This window comes from Mus caroli, chromosome X (assembly GCF_900094665.2).
Source record: "Mus caroli chromosome X, CAROLI_EIJ_v1.1, whole genome shotgun sequence".
NCBI classification, from domain to species: domain Eukaryota; kingdom Metazoa; phylum Chordata; class Mammalia; order Rodentia; family Muridae; genus Mus; species Mus caroli.
Genome location: NC_034589.1, coordinates 34,445,991 through 34,470,005, shown reverse-complemented (window position 1 = coordinate 34,470,005; position 24,015 = coordinate 34,445,991). Strand labels below are relative to the sequence as shown.

General features: G+C 38.4%; 1 pseudogene; it reads right to left on the bottom strand.

Moving 5' to 3' along the window:
- Positions 1-20,180: 20,180 nt before the first annotated feature.
- LOC110287344 lies at positions 20,181-21,461 on the bottom strand (annotated as a pseudogene).
- Positions 21,462-24,015: the final 2,554 nt, after the last annotated feature.

Here is a 24,015-nt window from a genome sequence, read left to right as displayed (position 1 = left end):
GGAACTGCAACCCTATAGGTGGAACAACAATATGAACTAACCAGTACCCGGAGCTCTTGTCTCTAGCTGCATATGTATCAAAAGATGGCCTAATAGGCCATCACTTGAAAGAGAGGCCCATTGGACTTGCAAACTTTATATGCCCCAATACAGGGGAACGCCAGGACCAAAAGGGGTTAGTGGGTGTTTAGGGGAGTGGGGTGGTATGGGGGACTTTTGGTATAGCATTGAAATATAAATGAGCTAAATACCTAATAAAATTGGAAAAAAATGTTTTCAGCATTCTAAAGAGTTTTGATTCTTGAGCTCCAAGTCAAGTGGATATGATTCAGTACTCTTTAGGAGAGATCTGGGGTATGACTTCTGTTGTCATTGTTTAAAACAGGGACTCATGTATCCCAGTGTGGCCTGGAAATTTGCTGTGTAGGAAAGGATGACCTTCAGCTACCAATTCTTCTCCCTCTTTGTCCCAAGTGCTAGAATTATAATCAAGCACCACTATGTCTAGTTTCTGGGAAACTATTTTAAAAGTAATCCCCTCTAAGAAATGTGAGATCCCAGGCTGGTCAGAGACCGATTTGCTACTGGGAAGAAAACGTCTGGTAGAACTTATAAACCAAGGAAATTAGACAACCATGAGTGGGGAAGCTTGGAGAGATGGACCATTCCTTCATTTAGTCAGTCTTTCCTGAATGTTTTCCTGGATAAAGAAAGGGCAAGACAGACTTGGTTCTGTCCTTAAATGGAGCTCCTACTATATACAAGTGGCTTAGTTCCTCAAAGTGCATTATGAATCACTTGGCAGAACATTTCACAACGAAGATTCCAGGGTCATTCACCAGCATTTTATTTCAATTGATAAGGGTAGGGCCCAGACATTGGTGGTGCTTAAAACTGCTAGGTGGTTCTAAAATTCAGAGTGGGCAGACAACATCTTCATTAAGAGAGTTAGCCAAATGGACATGCAATCACATTTCAGAAATGTAAATGCTACTAGGGTTTCTTGGGTGCTGAGAGGGACCCGAGCATTTCACATGTATGAAGCATATTTTTGGAGATTCCACAGAAAGAATTCCAAAACTGACTTATATTTGATTAATGAATAATTTTAACATATATCAAGACTATAATGTAATATAATTGTGCTTGCCATAAGATAATTATACGGAATTTACAGCTTTGCTATTTCATAGTGTAGGACTAGTGTAGTCTGGTAATAAGGCATTATTTGGCGTTCCATGATGAATGCTGTCCTCTTTGTTTCTGTGACTATCACCTATTGTATCTGAAGCCACTGCAGGTGCTGTAAACACTGAAAAAGGACCCATTTGGCCTATTTTTTTTAAATGAGAGCTAAAAAAGGCTTCTTAGAATTAACAGTAATTTTATTTCTGAGAGTGTTAGATTGCTACATGGCTATGAAATTGTTATATTGTCAAGCATAATGGGAAAACTTTTATGAGACTATATTTTTGCATAAAGGGAGAAAGTGAATTCATGGGTCATCACAAAATGATTCTGAGTTGAATGAAGATGCTGAAGGGAGTAGGATAGCCTAGTTTCTTGCTACTCTATAGTGTTCTCCATCAACCTAGGATTTTTATCAAAGCCTTCATGCTACAACTGCAAGAAGCAAGCAATACATGTAGATAATGCAGTGCTGGAAATTTTTTTAGGTTGAAAGGTTTTGTTTCTTTTTTAACTTTGATTCTTTTCTATTTAATTATTTTTGAAAGTTTCATGCTTGAATTTTATATTGACATTATTTCACCCCCACTTCTCCCCATTCCAAGCTCCCCTGTGTCCTCCTAGTCCTTCTCAAATTTCTAACCTCTTCTTCTTTATATATGTATATATTCATAGATTTGCACACACATATTATATATGTCTGGCTTCTTTATGATCCTCTCAATATTCGTTTTGTATACTTTCAATCAATCCTGCATTTCTTCATACCTGACATCTTATGATTTTCTCCTCTGCTGCTTACTTTTATATGCCAGGTGTACACATAAATATCTGATAGGCGCTCACAAGAAAATGGACATTTTGATATCTTGAATGCCATTTCAAATTGTAGAAGAAGAAAGAACAGTAGACTATTTTGCTTCTAAGTTCCTAAGCATCTTGGACAGCAAAGAAGCTGGGAAAGCTAGTCTATTGCTTCAAATCAGATAATCCTTGGAGGCTAAGCGGTTGCTCTTGGTTACTATAACTATGGATGTGTAGGCAAACATTAGAATATAAAAAGATGTGAGTCTTTTAGCTAGATCTGGAGATGAAATTTTCCTGAAAGGCAGAATCTTAGTAACAATCATATCAAATGGTTTTAATAATTGTGCCAGCTTCTGCCTCTGGGCTTTTCTTTCAGCATGGCCATCAAAACAACTGGGGAGTTGTTATAAAATATGGGACTAGACGAATAAATTCAGAGTTTTGTAAAAGAAGTCTGAAAGTTTGCATTTTAAATTAATGACTGCCTGATCAAAGCCTGACTTTATGTATCAAAATTGCTGGGGGACTGCATGGGACAGGTCATTGTTAAGGTATCGTGATTACTTTTAAGTGCCTGGTATTGGGAGATCAAAGTGGCAAAATAAAAACCCTTCCCTCAAGGATGAAAAAACAATACAAATTAAAGTAGTATATACAAGACTGTTTAGAAGGATATGCGGAGAAAAATGCTTCATTGATTTTTGTTTCCGTTTTTTTTTTCAAACAAATTTTAGCAGTAAACAATTTTCTGAGTGCTTAATGTAATGGTGTTAAAAAGGATTTTCTATATTTTTGGCTGGGTTCCATTTAAATAGCATTCTGTATGCATCTTAGGTAATCTTGTCATTCAGGATATTAAAATTTTATTAGTAAAGATTTTATATTGAGCCATGCTATCTTCTTTCTGCTAGTACAGATGGATTTATCATTTAAGTTCATATTCTTTTCTGTCACTTTTCGTGGAATTAAGGCTTAGACTATATCTACATATTGCCCAAAGTATTTAAAACTGAGAAATTCTGTCGACAAAGCAGACCATTTTTTTTTATTTTGTTTTTTGTTTTTTTGTTTGTTTTTGTTTTTGGTTGACATATTGAAGCAAATATACCAGTTGACAAAGCATTTAAAATTACATTGTGAACATTAATTCCTTGATAATGTCATCTCAATGCATTGTGCTATATTCCTCATACCAGCTCATTTGACTAATTTCTATCCTACTTCACTACTACCACTCTGTTTTAAAACTCTTTTCTCCAGCTTATTTGAACAGTCTCCTATCTGCTCTCCCACTCTTACTGTCCCTGGTGTTTATCTTTATATCTTGTTTTGGTGGCTTTATTGCTCAGCCTTGAAAATCAAGCTGTCATTGAATACTTCAGAAGCTGCAGTCACTACAAGGTACCAGAAGCACAAACAAAATACAAGTAACAGACTGAGATTCCAGGAACTCTATGATATTGTTATAGGAGCTGAGTGCAAAGACTTGCTGAGTTGTGACCAGGAGAGAGCTCATGTTTTAGTTGGTCTAGTTGTTGTCAGAACTTCAGTCCAGTCTTTTAAACCAGAGCTTCTGGATCTTCTGGTTCTTTTGTTATGTTCTGACTGGTTCGATGTACTGGCTGGTTTTGTGTGTCAACTTGACACAGGCTGGAGTTATCACAGAGAAAGGAGCTTCAATTGGGGAAATGCCTCCATGAGATCCAGCTGAAAGGCATTTTCTTAATTAGTGATCAAGGGGGAAAGACCCCATGTGGGTGGTGCCATCCCTGGGCTGGTAGTCTTGAGTTCTATAAGAGAGCAGGCTGAGCAAGCCAGGGGAAGCAAGCCATTAAGAACATCCCTCCATGGCCTCTGCATCAGCTCCTGCTTCTTGACCTGCTTGAGTTCCGGTCCTGACTTCCTTTGGTGATGAACAGCAATGTGGAAGTGTAAGCCTTTCCTCCCCAACTTGCTTCTTGGTCATGATGTTTGTGCAGGAATAGAAACCCCGACTAAGATATTCCCTCATTCAGTGTCCTGAATGAGACCATATTTAATAAACAGTTAGCACTGGGTCTAGTATAAAGTTAATCCCCAAACATGTCTATAAACTGTACACACATATATAATTTTTATGTGCCATATTCTCTGGTTGAATAGAGTCATCCTCTGAGTGCTGTTCAGAGAGTCTGAAAACTTGCCATATTTTCTTTAGAGAGGAGTTTAAAATTAATAAAATTTGAGGTTTGCCCTTAGAGATTCAGGGTTAACCTGGGCTTTCTTAGGCATCACAGAAAACACTAAAATAATTTTCCCTTTACTCTTGTGCAGCATGTTCAGCTTATATTTAATGTCAAAATTGCAATAGTCTCTCTTCTCTTCTAAACCTCCCCTATGAAATATATCACATACTGTATCATTCCTGAATTCTATGGTATTTGATAATGTTGCCAAAGGTAACTCTCCTTGCCTGCCATATCAGCATACGTTCCCTGAAAAAAATTTCTTACTAAATTGAATACCATCACTAGAAAAAAGGGCATCTATCAAATATATTGGTATGATTTCAGTATTCTGTGAATTAGTGGAGGGAATAAGTATTTGATTTATTATAATATTGAAATAAATAACTCCATTCCTAAACAGTATGGAGAACACTAAAACAGGTAAAGGGATTTTCTACATCTTTACCTGGAGTTGACTTTGCTAAGAGTAATAGTTGTTGATGTCAGCTTTTCTGTCATTGGTGCCAGTGGATGATTATAATTAGTGCAAAGTCATAGTACATTAGAGCCAATTCACTTGTTTTACACACGAGAGTTCCAAACTTACAGAGATGAAGTTGCTTGGTCACAGTCACTAGCAAGTGAGATTAAAGAAATGCACAAAGGCTAAAACCCAAAGAAAATTTAGAGGCTATTAGGCCTGCTTCTGATCAATAAGGTATTTCCTTACTAACTTATCACCTAATGCCATCTTCTCTGTCCATTGTAATGTGTTACCTGAAAACTGAATGTAGTGTCTTTCTTGATAGGTATATTAAGCAACATGATATACTAAAGTCAGACGGACTGTACTGTGGTAAGACAACCAGTGAAATATTTTTCTTTTACTTTTTGCCAGCAACAGTTTCTTGAACAAATTTTTAGTTCACATGGCTCAGGTACCATTGGATATAGGGGAGACTTTTGTCATACTTCCTACTGATTTTACCAAATCAACTATTTTAAAAATTCATACAGTTTAAATAAACACTTGAATTAGTTTTAGTTTTCTTTTTGTTGTTCTTCTTCTTTTGCATTAACTGATGTTTCCTTAACAATTCAACAGAAATATAACTTTAAGTGATATCAGTAATTACAACAACAATAATAATAGCTTCCTCTTACTGAGGTTTTTTTTTTTTAATATATCAGGCATGGTGATAAATACACATTCCAATGTTATCTTTATTCTTCCCTACAACATTAAGGACAGAGTTTTTAATTAGTGTATTTTATAGATAAGAAATGAAAACTAAGTGTCATTAGGTCACTTGTTTAAATGTTATATAATTAGGTAATACAGAAACTAGTATTTGAATCCAAAAGTTATGTGTTGCCAACGCCCATGCATTCTCTAGTATCATGCTGCTGACTTAGTACTTAAAAATGAAGACTATTATCACTTGAGTGTAGATTAGTAGTAGAGATGTTTCCTAGCATAGATGCATTTTGGAAATTTGTGTAAAGTCTATATTATAAAAGTTGAAGTCCATTGAGAACTTCTCACTTGCCAAATGTTTTCCATCTATTATTGAATGCCATCATTACAGTGGTCCTGAGAAGTGCATATTAGTATTATTATCCTCCACTTTATATATGAGGAAATCTGGCAAGCTGTTGTTTAACCGTCTTGGGCTTCAGGCTAGCAAATTGATGAGTGAAAAGTGTGAGTGAGTGTTTGAATTTCTTCTCTTCAAAATCAATGTCTTATATCTTGGGTATTCTAAGATATAATTTGCTAAACTCATGAAACTCAAGAAGAAAAAAGACCAAAGTGTGGACACTTTGCCCCTTCTTAGAATTGGGAACAAAACACCCATGGAAGGAGTTACAGAGACAAAGTTTGGAGCTGAGAGGAAATGATGGACCATCTAGAGACTGCCATATCCAGTGATCCATCCCATAAGCAGCTTCCAAACGCTGACACCATTGCATACACTAGCAAGATTTTCCTGAAAGGACCAAGATATAGCTGTCTCTTGTGAGACTATGTTGGGGCATGGCAAACACAGAAGTGGATGCTCACAGTCAGCTATTGGATGCATCACAGGGCCCCCAAAGGAGGAGCTAGAGAAAGTACCCAAGGAGCTGAAGGGATATGCAATCCTATAGGTGAAACAACAATATGAACTAACCAATACCCCCCCCCCCAGAGCTCGTGTCTCTAGCTGCATATGAATCAGAAGATGGCCTAGTCGACCATCAGTGGAAAGAGAGGCCCATTGGTCGTGCAAACTTTATATGCCTCAGTACAGGGGAACGCCAGGGCCAAGAAGTGGGAGTGGGTGGGTGGAGGAGTGGGTGGGGGAGTGTGTGGGGGACTTTTGGGATAGCATTGGAAATGTAAATGAAATAAATACCCAGTTAAAAAATAAATAAATCAATGTCTTCCTCTAGTATCCTGTACAATATTTCTAAGAGCATATATTTAAATAGAACAGTTGTAAATAAACTGTTTTTAGCTCGCTGAAGCCAATCATTGTCTGAACACTCTATTGTACTGTGAATCCTTTTGAAAAACAAAGGAAAATATTTTTGTCTCATTTGTACAGCTTTTGAGAAGCACATAACTATTCACTTTCAAATTGGTCCTTTAGATGAATTAGAATATTTTGTTTATTGCCTTAGTTTAATCAGGGCACATCTGTGATATGAAATGACACCTCATTTGATGTTGGAGGGCACTGAATTTTTAACAGGAGGCTCAAACTGTTAAACAATATTACTTCCAGTTTGTCTCAGTTGCATGATATACAAAATGAGAGGCATCTGAGCCTGATGCAGCTAAAGATGGAAAGCCTATTACCAGAGGCAGATAAATGTTTTAACATCTGAGTGGAAAGTTATTAAGTCTCACAAAGGTGTCAGCCTCTTTTACACTAAAAAGACAGGTGTCACAGCCTTCTGGACAGAAGGTGTGACAGCAGTAGATGACTGATCAATAGCATTGGAGAGGGTGCAGATTTGGACTGTGGAGAGGAGGAAATCATGCACTGGGCTTTATGTATTGCCTGCATGTTCATTCAAGATTTTATCTTTTGATCTATGTATTTATTAACCATGGATAATGCAAATGGGGAAATGAAAGTTCTGAATCACTCTCGGTGCATTGGCTTAAAAGGCAATTATATGGAATTTTGGCTTGTGTTTCTTTTGTTACTTGTGGAATGATTGGGAGGCTGAACTTGTCAGTGAAAGTTTAGTCTTTTGATCTGTTTTACCATCATTTGTACTCAGATATCTGTTCACTCATTTACTCAAGAAATCAACTATAAAAATATAATTCACTTAATAAATGCTTATGGCCACCTAATATATATGAGGTGCACACTTCTATGCACTGCAGTTGTAATAGTAAGCATGGTGTGTAGTGACCTAATTGAAGTTAGGAGTTTCTATAGCCAAAGAACATTAAATATAGACACTACTTATAGTAGAGTATGGTAGCTGCTATGATAGGGTAAATATTAAGTGCTTGGGGAATAAGACCAGCACATACTTGAAGGGCCAGGGAAAGGAGGCAATTTTAAGGTAAGTAAAAATTACCTAAGTAAATTTATAATGCAGTAGGGATAGCTAATGTTTTGGGTGAAGAAAAGGCAGAGTAAGGGACAGTTTGACATAGATTGCAAGGAAGAAAGTGGCAAGAGGCATGATGAACTTGGACAAATCATAAGACACTGTAGAGGGTGGTTCTAATGCTTTCATTGGGAATCACTATTTATTGACACTGAAGATCCTTGCCCCCAATTGTTTTTTGATCTATCAATAAAGATGCCAGTAGCCAATGGCTGAGCATGGGGTGGGACATGGAGAGTTGGGCAGGTAGAATGCAGAGATAATTGGGAGGAATGGGAGAGAGAAGGAGATGCAATAGTGAAAATAAAAGGCCAACCAGCCATGTACGTTTTCAGGTGAGTGGCCACTGGCCACTTTCCTAACTGGGCCTGGGATAGCTGGTGAAGGTTTAGGAGTGCCCAGTCATTGAGTTAGCCAAGGCATTTTAAAAATAGCTGTCATGTGCATGTGCGTGTGCGTGTGTGTGTATGTGTGTGTGTGTGTGTGTGTTTTCTTTCTTTTTTTTATTGGGTATTTATTTCATTTACATTTCCAATGCTATCCCAAAAGTCCCCCACACGCTCCCCCACCCACTCCCCTACCCACCCACTCCCACTTCTTGGCCCTGGCGTTTCCCTGTACTGAGGCATATAAAGTTTGCACGACCAATGGGCCTCTCTTTCCACTGATGGTCGACTAGGCCATCTTCTGATTCTTATGCAGCTAGAGACACGAGCTCTGGGGGCGGGTATTGGTTAGTTCATATTGTTGTTCCACCTATAGGACTGCAGATCCCTTCAGCTCCTTGGGTACTTTTTCTAGCTCCTCCTTTGGGGGCCCTGTGATGCATCCAGTAGCTGACTGTGAGCATCCACTTCTGTGTTTGCCATGCCCCAGCATAGTCTCACAAGAGACAGCCATATCTGGGTCCTTTCAGCAAAATCTTGCTAGTGTATGCAATAGTGTCAGCGTTTGGAAGCTGCTTATGGGATGGATCACTGGATATGGCAGTCTCTAGATGGTCCATCATTTCCTCTCAGCTCCAAACTTTGTCTCTGTAANTCCTTCCATGGGTGTTTTGTTCCCAATTCTAAGAAGGGTGTGTGTTTTCTATACACAGATCTTAGATAGTTCCTGCGGGGCTGCATGCATGCAACCATCTAGGAGCACAAAGCAGGACAGCCAAAAAACTACATGCTACAAAACACCACATGAGTTATACTTAAAATGCTGCCTTTTTCCCAAGGGAATTGAGAAGCTATTGAAGACTTTAATCATTTGCTTTCAACTATTATATAATGGTTTGGGAGCGTTAGTGTAGGGGTTTGGGTTAATGTGGGTACTGAAAGGAATATTGCACTTCTTATTTTGTGCCATTCTTTGTACCCATCCCACACCTTGTTTACTGAAACCAATGGGATATCTGTTTTGCAAGCCTGACACAATTATGGTGTCCTTTCCCCAAACCATTTGCTACTAGAAACCACTGATATACTGCTCTTGGGGACTCAAATCTCATTATAGGAACAATCTTCTCTCACTCTTGTTCTTAATAGCAGCACCATACCACTGCTGCTCTGTTCTGGATCTTTGCAGTTGTTCCCTTTCAAATTCACTACTGAGACTATGCTGTATCATCCCTCTGTAAATGTCATCCCTTTCATTTCTTTTACAGCCCAAATCTCCCTCGTCCTTCATGGAAAAGCTCTGGTCTGGGAAAGCTTTCTGATCACCCCCTCCTCATCCATCCTTTGATTCTCCAATTACATGTAGCATAGTGATTCTCCTCCAGCAGGAATGAATATAGAAGTGCTTTGTGGACCTTTTAGTTGTTTGTGTGTTTTAGTGGCTCATGAACCCTACTAATTTTCAGAATGACCGAAAGAACTTGTTACTTGTTAGAAGATAGAAGTTCTGATTCTATAAGTTTGTGCTGGGTTCAGGAATTTGAAGTTTTATAAGCAATGAATTTAGTTATAGCTGTTGATTGCTTTGCATGATTCTTGAGGAGTAATTATTCCTCTGTATCTAGTTGGAGGTTCCTTAACAGTGCCCCCCAACACCACCAGATCTCTTTGTAATTCACCTGATTCACTGTAAATGGTTGCAAAAGCCTATGATATGCACTTGTTGCTTGACTACCTTCTTGTATCATTATTCTCTAAGGTGTTGTCAGGTACTCAATTATAAAATACAGTTTCTTCTAATTTCTAGATTAAGAAATATAGGAGGCACTGAATATATAAACACATTTGTATGAGTATGTGTGTACCAGTTGTGCTGAAATATGCGTTCATCAACATTAAATCTGCAAGAGTTCTCAAGCTGTCTTGATGAAATATGACACCATACCTCCTGTTCTAGATCCTGTTTAACTTTGTATCACTTCCAGTAACATTGAAATATCCAAAAGGGCACAGTAAAATGCCCTTGGAAAAGTGGAAGTTTATATTTAATAAAGTTTAATGAAAGAAACAGGAGTCTTTAAAAGAAGCTGTATGGTTACAACCCAAGAGGGTTTTCCTGATGTGAGTTGTTGCAAATAAGAATAAGCAAAATTGAAATATAAATCCTGCTGCTCGATTACTGAAGATGGTAAGCATCTGTAACATCAAATGCAACTGTTTAATACTTCTAGAATATAAAAATAAAGCTTCAGAAGGTTTATCTTTTTTTGTGTGTGACCAATTTCTCTGCACGTAGGAATTGCGCTTTTGGCTTTCTAAGAAATCTAGGATGTCAGAGTTAATAGCATCTTTATTAGTTTTTATTTGTTTTTCTACATGTCTGTCTATCATGTGTTAGAGAAAGATAATATATCTATAAAGGAGCAGGAAAACACTGACTTAAAAACTGAATAAGCACACATACACAAATGCAATAGAAAGCACAGCAAAGCTTATGTTTTGAAATATAGACTCAATCATTCTAATTTACTAACACACTGCAGTATTCTGGGTGTTTGATTATGGCAATCACCTTAGCTTCCTATGAAGCGCTATACTTTCTAATGCTCCTTTGGCAATTTTGATAAGTGGCTTGCATGTGGTGGTTGTGTTTGAGTATTTGTGTACATGCACAGGTGCCTGCAAGTTAGAATGTACTTAGAGATATATCTGTCCATGCATGTCTGAGGGATGACTAACAGGGCATCTCTTGTCAAAGAGTGACTGACAGAAGAGTTGTAGGTCTGCCAAATTATGAAGAAAGAAGGTAAACTTTGGCCTTAGGTATGTGAAGTATGTATCACAATTTCTCAGTAGTTTAGGTTACACTATTTTCCTCTTTATTTTTTTATTTATATTACATAAATAATATATAAAATAATATCTGAAGCATTTGAAATGTAAATAAAGAAAATACCTAATTAAAAAATAAAAAAATAATATCTGCAAAAAGAATATATCTGTCTGTCTATATGTGTTTTTCTTTCATCATCATCTAACAATCATATATTATCTGAAAACCTGCCTATAATGATACTTTGAAAAGCAAAAGAATCTTCAATGTCTTCATAATATTATAGTATTTTAAAGGCACAATTGTATTAACTGGGGTTTATTATTCTCTATGATATTTTAAGCGAATTTCCTAGCTCATAATGAGGAGGTGGCCAATCCTTTTTCATGTCCCCAGATTGTGGTATATTGAGTTTAGTTTTTGTACTTAGGTTTGTGATTGAGAATTTTTAAAACTTTTATGAAGCTTGTGTATTGTGTATGTGTATTTGTACATTTTGGATGAAGATATGACTAATACTTTTGAATTATATCTTTACATACATTTTCAACATATATGCATTAATGGTTTCAACTATCAAGGAGTGCAGGTTAAAAGGCTATTTCTATTTTACTTGCAGCAACTATCAATTACTTCTTTTTACTTTTTTTGTGTTCAATGCATACCTCCTGGTCACTTGTGGTTTCTTTGAAGCTTAAGATAAACATGGTGTTAAAAAGCTCAGAGATATATTTTGCTTTTCACGTTTTGGTCAATGGTTCTAGGGGATTATTACATGTTTTAATATCAATTTATTACAAATTCGCATGTTCTGAGTAGGGAGCTTCCCATGAAGAAATATCCTGATTGCTCTGATTGGTGTCGAAAAGCCTCTCCTTACTGTGGGAGGCACTTCCTGGTAGCAGCTCAGCTTAAAAACAAAGTAAGTCAAAAGGAAGATTATCTTACCTTTTGCTAGCTTGACCTTCCTTCTTGCCTCCGAGTTGATTTATCCTGTTGCTGCTTATGCCTTTCTGCTATCAGAACTAGTGTTTCTAAGATTTCATCTTGGGCTAGGGATCAGTGGCTTTTCAGGAATCCTCTAGGCTTCTGGGTCCAGAATGGCAGTATTGAAGCACCTGGCCTTGTAGACAGAGTAAGTAATTTGTTGTTTCCCAGATAGTGAGAGAGACAACTATTCTAAGACTTCCCCAGGTGCTGAGGCATTCATCTTCTAGGATGAAGCCACTACCAAGTTCTCAGTTGAGATTTGGCTGTTGCTACTATTTTAAGACACTTATTAAGTTCTGGTGCATATGTGCACGTGTGAGCACATGCGTGCATGCACGTGTGTGTGTGTGCGCGCGCGCGCGCACACACACACACACACACACACACACACACACACACACACACACACACACATCCCCTTGGTTCTGTTACTCTAAAGAATCATGACTAAAACAGTCAGGGACCTTTTGAAATATTCAAGAGGGACAATCATCACAATTACAGGTTTATTACAAACTTATTTACCTTTGAAGCAAATGCTACCTTATAGCTTTTTGTCTTTAACAGTAGTAGAGTTTCCAAAGGTGTTGGAGAACTCTAAATACCAGTGCATGTGGTAGAACCTGGTCTCTACATTGTGACACATAAGTCAATTCATTATGGAATTAATTTACTTGCAAGAATGGATTTTCTGAATAAGGAAGTTTTTGAGTAATAATAAAAAAATTGTTGCATCACTGCCATCTCTTCTGAAATTAAAATAATTTACTATGCCAACTGAGTCATGAAATGAACCATTATAACTTCCAAACTTCTCCAAAAATCTCTATAAATAGGAGATGAATTAAGGATCTTAGAAATTACCCTCCTTCCTATTCACCAACTGTAAGAACAAGAAACTATAATGCAAGACATGATCTTTTCCCAGGGACCAGAGATCTTAATAATGAGAGAAAAATGCCAATTTGTATGGTGCCATATTGAAAAAGGTTTGTGATTGGCAGGTGCTAATTTGATTAGCATATATAATTGAGGTTATGACTAGGAGTCAGTTTTGTAAGTGGGATAGACACTACATGCATGTACAGACACACACACAAACACACACACAAACACACACACACACAGACACAACTCTCAGTAGTCGACTTCTAATATCAGTATACCTACTTGGAAACATAAGTTATTAGATACTTTCAAAGAGGTTCAGATAAGCAAGTTCATGTTTATCAATCGTGGATTTTTTTCTATCAAAAATTCTATCATAGTTTTTAATACTTCTTCTATACCAGTTAGTTTGTATATCACTTGAGACTATGAAGTACATATGAAATAGAGTCTAGTTTCAACATGCTTGTATATAATGTATCTGTACGTGAATGTATATACCCATAGCTGAGCTTATAGGTATAGCTATTAAGGAATAATATTACAAAATTTGAAGTCTATAGAGCCTGATTATACTTGCTTATGCTAGGGTTTGCTTGCAAAGGCTAGGAGTGTAAAGAGAGAATAGGTATAAAATATTGAGTGTAAAGATAAAGAAACCCTAATATACCCTGCACATTTGAAGCATGTATTGACATTATATTCAGAGAAGTTTCAGGAAATAGCTACATGTGAGACTCTAAAGTAGGAGGGAACAAGATTGTGAAGGGCCTTATATTTTATCGGAAGGATTGTATCCTTGTGTTGGAAGACTCTGAAGATTTTTGTGCTGGGACTAATGCCAGAGCCTTGTGATCCTACTAAATACATAGTTTATCATTGAGCTATTCTGTTAGGTCTCAAGATATTTCTAAGTATAGAGTTATTGTGGGCCAGTAGCAACATTTCCTGATAAAATAGGCATTCATATTCCAAAATAGAGTATCTGTCCCACTAACTAAAAGCTTTGATGGGATGCTACTATCATTGTCTATAGTATGTGATCTATGTGTTACATGTTAAGCAGAATAGTTTGTTTCAGTTTCACTTGTTACACCTGAGACACTTATGAGTCACTGAGAATGTCCATGCACTTGAGCTTCAAGTTGTTACTGTTGTAGGAGGAATAGACTGCTCAGAAATGTTTTTTATAGAATTCGTGGATCATTGAGACATTAAGCTTTTTCAAGTTGGTCACTGAATTCTCTCATCTTCTTTCACTGTGAGGGGAAGAAAAGCAAATAACTCCATGGAAAAATTCCATTATGCCTCTGTCTTTGCACCTTTTTTCCTTTATGTTCTTTGATCTTGACAAGATATTTTATATATGACAAAAAGACTTGATTAATACTATCTAAACTGCTTTCAAAGTCTTGTGACTGCAACTGAAGAGATTTCACTTGCCTCCATGATCAAAGCAGATGAGATAGACTATAAATTAAAGGACAGGGCTGTGTTTGCATATATGCTTTACATAATTGTCAATACAGCATTTATAAAAATAGTCACTCTGTTCTGCACTGTGCAGTTTGTACTTCCTCTTCCTCATAAGAAATATGTTGCTAAGACTCTGGGTAGCCCTTCTTAAATCTGTAAGATCTTTGCCAAGCAGAAAATATAGGAATCTACAGCATTTTGTGATGATGGAGTTTTCAGATATCACAGCTAAAATCATTGGTAAGTCTGGAATTCTGTTATGAGAACCCAGACTTGGTGGAAAATATTGTATCATAACTAAGCTAATTTCACAATGGCTTATAATATCCATTTGAAGATGGCTATTACAAATCAATTATTTGAGAATACAATTAAATATAATGAGAGTAAATTTCCCTATGATTTAGACTTCATAGTGGTATATTTCATCCTGCTTAGATAACAGGAGTGGAGCAGGTTTAGCAGTTCAATAGCAGTCTCTATTAAATGTTACATTAGTAAGAGATGATGGGTGAGAGAGTCCACACAAGGAGATTTTAGTGAGTCTGTGTGAATGTTCAAAGCCTTGGACGTGTCTTAGCAGCTGATTCAAGATTAGCTCAGGTGGGTGTGGAGCTACAGATGCTCAGGGCTCTGAGAGCCAAGATTTTTCTGAATCAAAGCTGGAAATCAGCACAATGTCTCTCCGCTCTTTACATGTTCTGCAAAGAGAAGAAATGTGCAGATCTATTCTGGTCACTCAGACTCATTGAATATTTATGGAAGTTCTGAAGCAAGTGAAATATTCCCAGATATCTCTCGAAGCTGAACCAGGCATCATGGAAATAGATAACTGGCAGGACTGGGTTTGTCTGTGTAGGGCAGCATATATTTACGTATGATCTCAGCCAAAAGGCCGAGAAGTGATGGCAGCATATATTTAAAAAAAGAAACTACTCAAGGATCATCAGGTGTACTGTGATTTGGTGATTTCCTATAAAATTACTGAATTCTTCTGACTTCTAGAAGATAAAAGAGACAAGAAAATAAGTAAAAAAATCATCATTAAATACCTATTTATTAGTGCCTGACTATTCAGCCATTTGATTTAGCTGATCAGCAGACCAGCCATTTCTGGGTGAGACTACTTTCTAGTGCTTGAGTGCTGGGTTGAAATTGGCAAGGTTCTTGGTTTCATTAACAATACCAGAGATTCTGTTTTATCCCAACTACTTTCCATTTTGTACCAGTCTATCCATTTGTTACTAAATTGTTTCCACTCAATTTAGGATTCTTTTAATCATTCTTTGATTGGAAAAATACTAGAAGTCTAGTCCTAGATATCACTATATAGGCACAGCTTTTGAGCAGTGAAGATAGTCTCCTTTATCTGGAAGACTGTTTTCTTTATGGTTCTAATGAATGATTTTTTTCTGACTTCCTATCCTTAGCCCTGGGACCCTTTCTTACTCTGACTCTGAGTTGAGCCATTTGACAGAATTTGTTTAGAAGCATATCAGTACCCATCATGTAAGCAGAAATTTAGAAAGTGTATGTCCAGTTCTTATCCCATTACTCTGACTTTGCCATGAGTTCATGGCCAGGTTAGCTAGTAGGTCAATGAAACACACGGAACAGGGCCAAGTCAGTTTGGTTGTGCAGCTGCAGCTCTATATGTGTGAGACAGGCTAGCTAATATTAGCAAAACTGTCCAGCCAATACACAGTTGGCCCCAGATGCACAGGGGAACTCATGAAGCCCTACTCATATCCATAGAGTTCCACAGCTAATATACAGACCTAAGAACAGAAGCATACAGGGTTACTGAATAACACCATTTTCTGGTTTTTCGTTATACTGCTATATTTTGGGAAATAGATAATGAAAACCTGTTCAAATATGCTTTCACCACTGATTCTCCCTGTTCCCCTTCTCTTTCTTTTGACAACATCACTATTGGTTTTGTCTGTCTTATCATGTGTGTAGCAACTGTAGATTTGGCATCCTTTGGTTGAGTTTTTTGACAAGGGTAAAAATGTAATTAGTTTAGAGTAAGTAAAATAGGTGGTTTGGCTTCAGCTAGGAGCCCAAACTGTGGTGGAATTGGTGGTCAGGGTGAAAGGAAAACAAGGTTTTATAACTCGTGGGATCTTAGGAAAGGATTCTTTCCAAAATAGTGTTTTGGACTAAAAAAAACCACTGTGATTATATTCCTCATTGAAGAACAAGCCTAAGAAGTTGCAAAACACATCTGACACATCTGACAATTCATTAACGAACACCATATTTTTTATTAGTTGTGGTGGTTTGAATAGACTTGTATGACTTGCCCCAGACGGAGTTGGCACTATTAGTAGATGTGGCCTTGTTGTGTTAGGTGTGGCCTTGTTAGAGGAAGTGTGTGTCACTGTGAAGATATGCTCTGAGGTTTCCTGTGATCAGGCTCTACCCAGTGTGGAATGAGATCTTCCTCCTGGCTGCCTGTGGAACACAGTCTCCTCTTGGCTGTCTGCCTTCCGATCAAGATGTAGATCTCTTGACTCCTCCATCACCACATCTGCCTGGATGATGTTATGCTTCCTATCATTATGATAATGGGCTAAACCTCTGAAACTGTAATGTAGCCCCCAATTAAATGTTTTCCTTCATAAGAATTACAATGGTCATGGTGTCTCTTCATAGCAGTAATACCCAAATGAACACATTAGTCCTTTGAGAGTTTCACAGAAGACACTTTGATTATATCCACTCCCCTAGTCTTCCCAGATCCAACCCTATTCTCTACCCACCCAGATTTGTATCCTTTAAAAACCTATCAAGACCAATTTGTGCTGCCCAAATATTCTTGGATATGCAGTCTTCCATTGGCTTATGGTTGCCTTCCAAGTGACTAAATTCCACTCTTTCCCTCTCTTAGTAGCTGATAATTGCCAAGCTTATAATTCCACGGATAGGCTTGGGATTTTACACTCAACTCTTCTTCATGCTGTGATTTTTGTCTCACTTGGGCTTGTGCACAACTACTATGAGTTGATATGTGCAACTATCCTCCTGCATCCAGAAGATACTGTTTCTTGCAGTCATCTACCACCTTCAGTTCTTATACTCTTTCTACTCCTTCTCTAACAAAGATCCTTAAGCCTCAGGGGAAGAATACAGTATATATCTTCCACTTAGGGATGAGCATTCTATAATCTCTTATTCTCTGCACCTTGGAAAGTTGTGCTTCTCTGTGTTAATCACTGTATATTGTAAATAGAAGTTTTTCACATGAAGGTTTGGAGATGCATTGACTTATGGATATTAGAAGTTAATTTAATACCATGTCAGTTTAGTAGCATAATAGTAGTAAGTTCTTCCACAAGGTGTATGACCTGTCTAGCCACAGGTTCTTAATATAAAATCTTGAATTAAGACACTGTTATTACTTTCAAATATTCAAATGTCTACAGCTAATATTAGTTAGTGAATCTTAAGTATATTTATTATAAACATCTTTTAAATCTTTGGTATAATGTTATGAATATGGAACTCTTAGTTTTATATTTCCTGATTTAGAGGTAGACAACAAATATTAGAAAGTTTGAGTTGTCCTCTTTCATACAAGTAAAACCTTGTAGACTCCAGGTGAAGCAGACTATAGGACACCTGTCTTTTCATTTCATGGTTTCTTGATTCATTTTCATTTTCATTTTAAAGATTTATTTTATGTATGTGAATACACTAGTTGTTTTCAGACACAAGAGAAGAGCTCATCAGATCTCATTACAGATGGTTGTGAGCTACCATGTGGTTGCTGGGAATTTAACTCAGGACCTCTGGAAGACCAATCAGTGATCTTAACCACTGAGCCATCTCTCTAGCCTTCTTGATTCTTTTTCAATGAATTCATGAAGAAAAGAAAGTGAGAATGTAAATTTATAGCTAATGGTAGTATGTACAAGGTGATTATGAGAGAGTAATGACTGGATGTGAAAAAGGTTCATTTTTGGCCTGCTTCTAGTCTAAGGGTTTTACTTGACTTAAGGGACTGATAAAAGCTTGTATTTTATGTAGTCAAATTTTGCTATCAGTAGGCAGGCAGACTTGTATTTAGTCAACAATTTTTCTTAACCCTGCTGTGTTTGCTATTTGGCCTTCCTGTGTTCAGAGATGCTCAAGTTCCACATATTTAGAAGACAGCATCTTTTTTTTTTTTTTTTTTTTTTTTGCTTTAGAAGATGGAGTGGAACACTAATCAGAGAAGTGGATGGACTCTTGATATCTAATTGGTTGGCAGAAAGACTTGAAATCAGTTTAATTGCTTTCTATAACATATAACATTCCTGCTTTCTGTGGTACTTAGTGCCTCTAAGACATGAAATTTAATTTTTCCTATAGGAAAAACTCTTTTGCCCACTCTACAAAACATCATCCCACTCTATAGAATATTAGATTGCAGCATCTTCCATTCTTCTGTATTACTACTTCATCTTAATTTTCAGTCTTCCAAAATTTCTTTTTTTTTTCAGTCTTCCCAAATTTCATTGGCATATCTAGTCAACTGTCTCTATTGATATCTCTCTGAGTGTACTTTCTTTTGAAAGCTTGTTTGCTGAAATTATAGTTGAGTTTTTTAAGGAAAGGCGACCAGTGTGTGATCAATCTTCTATTTTTAGAAACACATCTATTTTCTAGGATCTTTTAAATAGAAATGCCCTCATTAATATTATTCCAATCTCTCTGTGTGTAAATGTTGCTTTCATTTGCCAGATGATGTGATTATCATCTTGGAGGCTTTTGAACAAGCTTACTCTTTCTAGTTCTTTCTGAACTCTGGCTGGCTTATTCAACTTTGCTGTTCTGGCTTAAACTTTTATCTAAGCTGATTGATTCAAATTGGCTTCTCTTGGCTTCTGACTGGATTACTCTGCCTCTGAAGTCCCTGAACTGAACTGCTTTAAACTGAACTCTCTCTCTCCCTCTCCCCCTCCCTCCCTCCCTCCCTCCCTCCCTCCCTCCCTCCCTCCTTCCCTCCCTCCCCCCCCCTCTCTCTCTCTGTCCCTCTCTCTGTAATCCCCCTCTTCTCTCTCTGATCTTGAAGTAGCCTCTCTTTTCACTCTGTTCTCCTGAGAGTTGGGCATATCTTGTCTCTGACTTATTCTGTCAAGTCTTTCTCTTATTTGTTACTTTGTCCTTCAATTACATATCATTGTTTGAAATTAAAGATGTGCACTAAAGGAATGTCTGTATTCCAGCCAGAGGGACAGTATATAGCATGTCTACATTCCAGTCAGATCACACAGACTTAGAAGGTGTTTTTATGTGATCCCTTGCCAGAGCAGGATGTTGCTGGATTAAAATTCCTCTGCATGTGTGAAAACATTATCAGTAATATTAGTTACTATGAAATTCTCGTATCCAGCAACTGATGTAATTTTGTTTTTCCTTACAGCTGACTAAAAATCCATCATCCACATTCTCTTCATTCAGTCATCTTGTATTTGATATCCCACTTGAATCTATAAGTTGCCTACCGTTAAAGCTGTAGAAATGCAGAGATACATAGGTATTTCCGCAGTAAGCTTACTTTAATTTTTAAAGCCCAGGGACACCCCAGTACAATAAGTGTACACCTACAGTGAATTAGTGTTAAGTATATTCACCATATACTAGAAGTTACCTTCCCATCCAACTGTGTTTTTGTACTGGTTAACCAACATATTATTACTGTAATCAGATTTCCCCTTGTCTTTCCTTTTTTTTTTTTTTTTTTTTGAGTTAAGATTCTTTACTAGATATTAGTTCAGGCAGATGCCCTGGTTCTGCTTAGTAGGGGGCACCTGCCAGGGCCACAGTCAGGAGGCATTCCCCGCTGCTCTGCTCCCCTGGAACCCCAGGGTTGTGGGAGGTGGTAACATTGAGGCCAGCCTCTTTCACCAGTAGCTTAGCATTCACCAAGTTCACGCCTGCCTGCTTAGATGCTTCTCTCAGAAGGCCAACAATGACTGCAGGGCTCAGACAGGTCCCAGCATTCTTCAGAGATGTTCCTTGTGTAACCACCTGGATGATCCCTTTAGGGGAGCCATCAGTGTGACCAATGCTTCTGCCTGACCAATCTAAGGCTTGGTGTGTGGAGAGAAGGCACTGGTGAGGGCCTGGGCATTCACGACGCCTGTTAGAAATTTCCCCTTCACTATGTTCACAAACTGAACTACGATTTCCTCCCCACAGTGGCTCTGGGCTTCCTTGGCACCCAGATGGGGACAGCTGATCACATTCTTATGGTCCACTAAGACCCGGTCCTGTGGTGGCTCTTCTGTAAACACGTGCAGTGCAGCCCCAGCACATTGACCAGACTGCAGGGCTCAGAGCAGGGCACCTTTATCCACAATGCCTCCTCGAGCACAGTTCACCACTCTGCACGCCTTTCTTGCACTGAGCAAAGGAGCTGTAATGCAGCAAGCCTGTGGTGGAAGGCAGGAGTGGGGTATGGACAGTTATGAAGTCACAGAGAGGCCAGATCTCCTCCAGCGGCAGCTGCTGAACACCAAAGGAGGCCGCGACTTCAGGAGAGATGATGGGGTCATAGCCTACAGTCTTCATTCCAAAGGACTGCATTCAGGTGGCCACCTCTCTTCCAATTCTGCTGAGGCCAAGAATTCCCAGTGTATTCCTGTTCAGTTCTGTCCCCATGAACTACTTCCGGTCCCATTTGCCATCTTTCATCAAAGCCTTTGCCTGGGGAATCTCTCTGGCCAGGCACATGATCATCCCACAGTTGAGTTCCACAGCACCGAGGCTGTTCCCTTTGGGGGTTTTCATGACTAGGATGCCCTTCCTCGTGGCAGCCTTCAGATCCACATTGTCCACGCCTGTGCCAGCCCTGCCCACCACCTGGAGCTTCTCTGCTGCGTTTATGACATCAGCAGTGACCTTAGTAGCTGACCAGATAATGAGGTCTTCACAGTCCTGGAGTTCAGCTATCAGCTCCTCGTTACTCAAGTTCTGCTTCTCCACCACCTGCAGCCCTCAATCTTGCAGGATCTTCCAGCAGGAGGGGTCCAGGCTGTCACTGATGAGTAGTTTGCACAGATTTGTGACGGCCATTGCTAGAGTCAGGCCTTAGACTCAGTTGCTCTGGGTGGGCAGAAGCACTTAGTTCAGGAAACTGCAGGCAGGGCTAGCTGGCTCCAGTGACTGGGCCTTGTCTTTCTTTCTTTTTGGTATTTTTTCTTCTTTTTTCTTTTTTTAATAGGTATTTTCTTCATTTACATTTCCAATGCTATACCAAAAGCCCCCCCCCTCACCCACCCACTCCCACTTCTTGGCCCTGGCGATCTCCTATACTGAGGCATATAAAGTTTCCAAGACCAATGGGCTTCTCTTTCCACTGATGGCCGACTAGGCCATCTTGTGATACATATGCAGCTAGAGACACGAGCTCCAGGGGGTACTGGTTAGTTCATATTTTTGTTCCACCTATAGGGTTTCAGACCCCTTTAGCAAATTGGGTAATTTCTCTAGCTCCTCCATTGGGGGCTCTGTGATCCATCCAATAGCTGACTGTGAGCATCCATTTCTGTATTTGCTAGGCCCCAGCATAGCCTCACAAGAGACAGCTATATCAGGGTCGTTTCAGCAAAATCTTGCTAGTGTATGCAATGGTGCCAGTGTTTGGAGGCTGATTATGGGATGGATCCCCAGGGATGGCAGTCTCTAGATGGTCCATCCTTTCGTCTCAGCTCCAAACTTTGTCTCTTTAACTCCTTCCATGGGTGTTTTGTTCCCAATTCTAAAAAGGGGCAAAGTATCCACACTTTGGTCTTCATTCTTCTTCAGTTTCATGAGTTTCACAAATTGTATCTTATATCTTGGGTATTCTAAGTTTCTGGGCTAATTTCCACTTATCAGTGAGTACATATCATGTGAGTTCTTTTGTGATTGTGTTACCTCACTCAGGATGATGCCCTCCAGGTCCATCCATTTGCCTAGGAATTTCAAAAATTCATTCCTTTTAATAGCTGAGTAATACACTATTGTGTAAATATACCACATTTTCTGTATCTATTCCTCTGTTGAGGGGCATCTGGGTTCTTTCCAGCTTCTGGCTATTATAAATAAGGCTGCTATGAACATAGTGGAGCATGTGTCCTTCTTACTAGTTGGAACATCTTCTGGATATATGCCCAGGAGAGGTATTGTGGGATCCTCCAGTAGTACTATGTCCAGTTTTCTGAGGAACTGCCAGACTGATTTCCAGAGTGGTTGTACAAGCTTGCAATCCCACCAACAATGGAGGAGTGTTCCTCTTTCTCCACATCCTTGCCAGCATCTGCTGTCACCTGAATTTTTGATCTTAGCCATTCTGACTGGTGTGAGATGGAATCTCAGGGTTGTTTAGATTTGCATTTCCCTGATGATTAAGGATGTTGAACATTTTTTCAGGTGCTTCTCAGCCATTCGGTATTCCTCAGGTGAGAATTCTTTGTTCAGCTCTGAGCCCTACTTTTTAATGGGGTTATTTGATTTTCTGGAGTCTACCTTCTTGAATTCTTTATATATATTGGATATTAGTCCCCTATCTGATTTAGGATAGGTAAAGATCCTTTCCCAATCTGTTGGTGGCCTTTTTGTCTTATTGACAGTGTCTTTTGCCTTACAGAAGCTTTGCAATTTTATGAGGTCCCATTTGTCGATTCTTGATCTTACAGCACAAACCATTGCTGTTTTATTCAGGAATTTTTCCCCTGTGCCCGTATCTTCGAGGCTTTTCCCCACTTTCTCCTCTATAAGTTTCAGTGTCTCTGGTTTTATGTGGAGTTCCTTGATCCACTTAGATTTGACCTTAGTACTAGGAGATAGGAATGGATCAATTAGCATTCTTCTACATGATAACCGCCAGTTGTACCAGCACCATTTGTTGAAAATTCTGTCATTTTTCCCCTGGATGGTTTTTGCTACCTTGTCAAAAATCAAGTGACCATGGGTGTGTGGGTTCATTTCTGGGTCTTCAATTCTATTCCATTGGTCTACTTGTCTGTCCCTATACCAGTACATGCAGTTTTTATCCCAACAGCTCTGTAGGACAGCTTTAGGTCAGGCATTTTAATTATGTTCTTCTCCCTTTCAGACAACTCTGGCTTATTTCAAGTTCTTAGTTGTTCTTAACAGATAACTAAGCCAAACAATAACAAATAAAAGCACATTAAAAAACAAACAAACCAACCAACAAAAAACATGAAATTTGATTTGTTTTGGCCAACTATGCCTGAACTTCAGGGCTTTCCATCCTATTTCTATCTCTTTCCCTGTGGTCGTTCCAGTCATTGTGAATTACTACCTTACTCTATTTTTATGAAATAAACATTATTTAGTTTCCACATTTGAGTGAAAATACTTGGTATTTGTCTTTCAGTGCTTGGCATATTTCATTTGATATAATGTCTTTCAGGATCATCCATGGTATTTTAAATATTCTTGTTTAAATTTTAAGGCTGAATATTTTTCTATTATATATGTATAACATATGAGCTACCTGTTCTCTCTGTCCTCATTTGTATTTATTAGTTTTTTGTGGTTTTGATGATAGAGAAGTAGGGTGTTGATAAGAAAGATTAATAATTACCAAGTTGATTCATGGTATATTCATACAGAAAGTAGT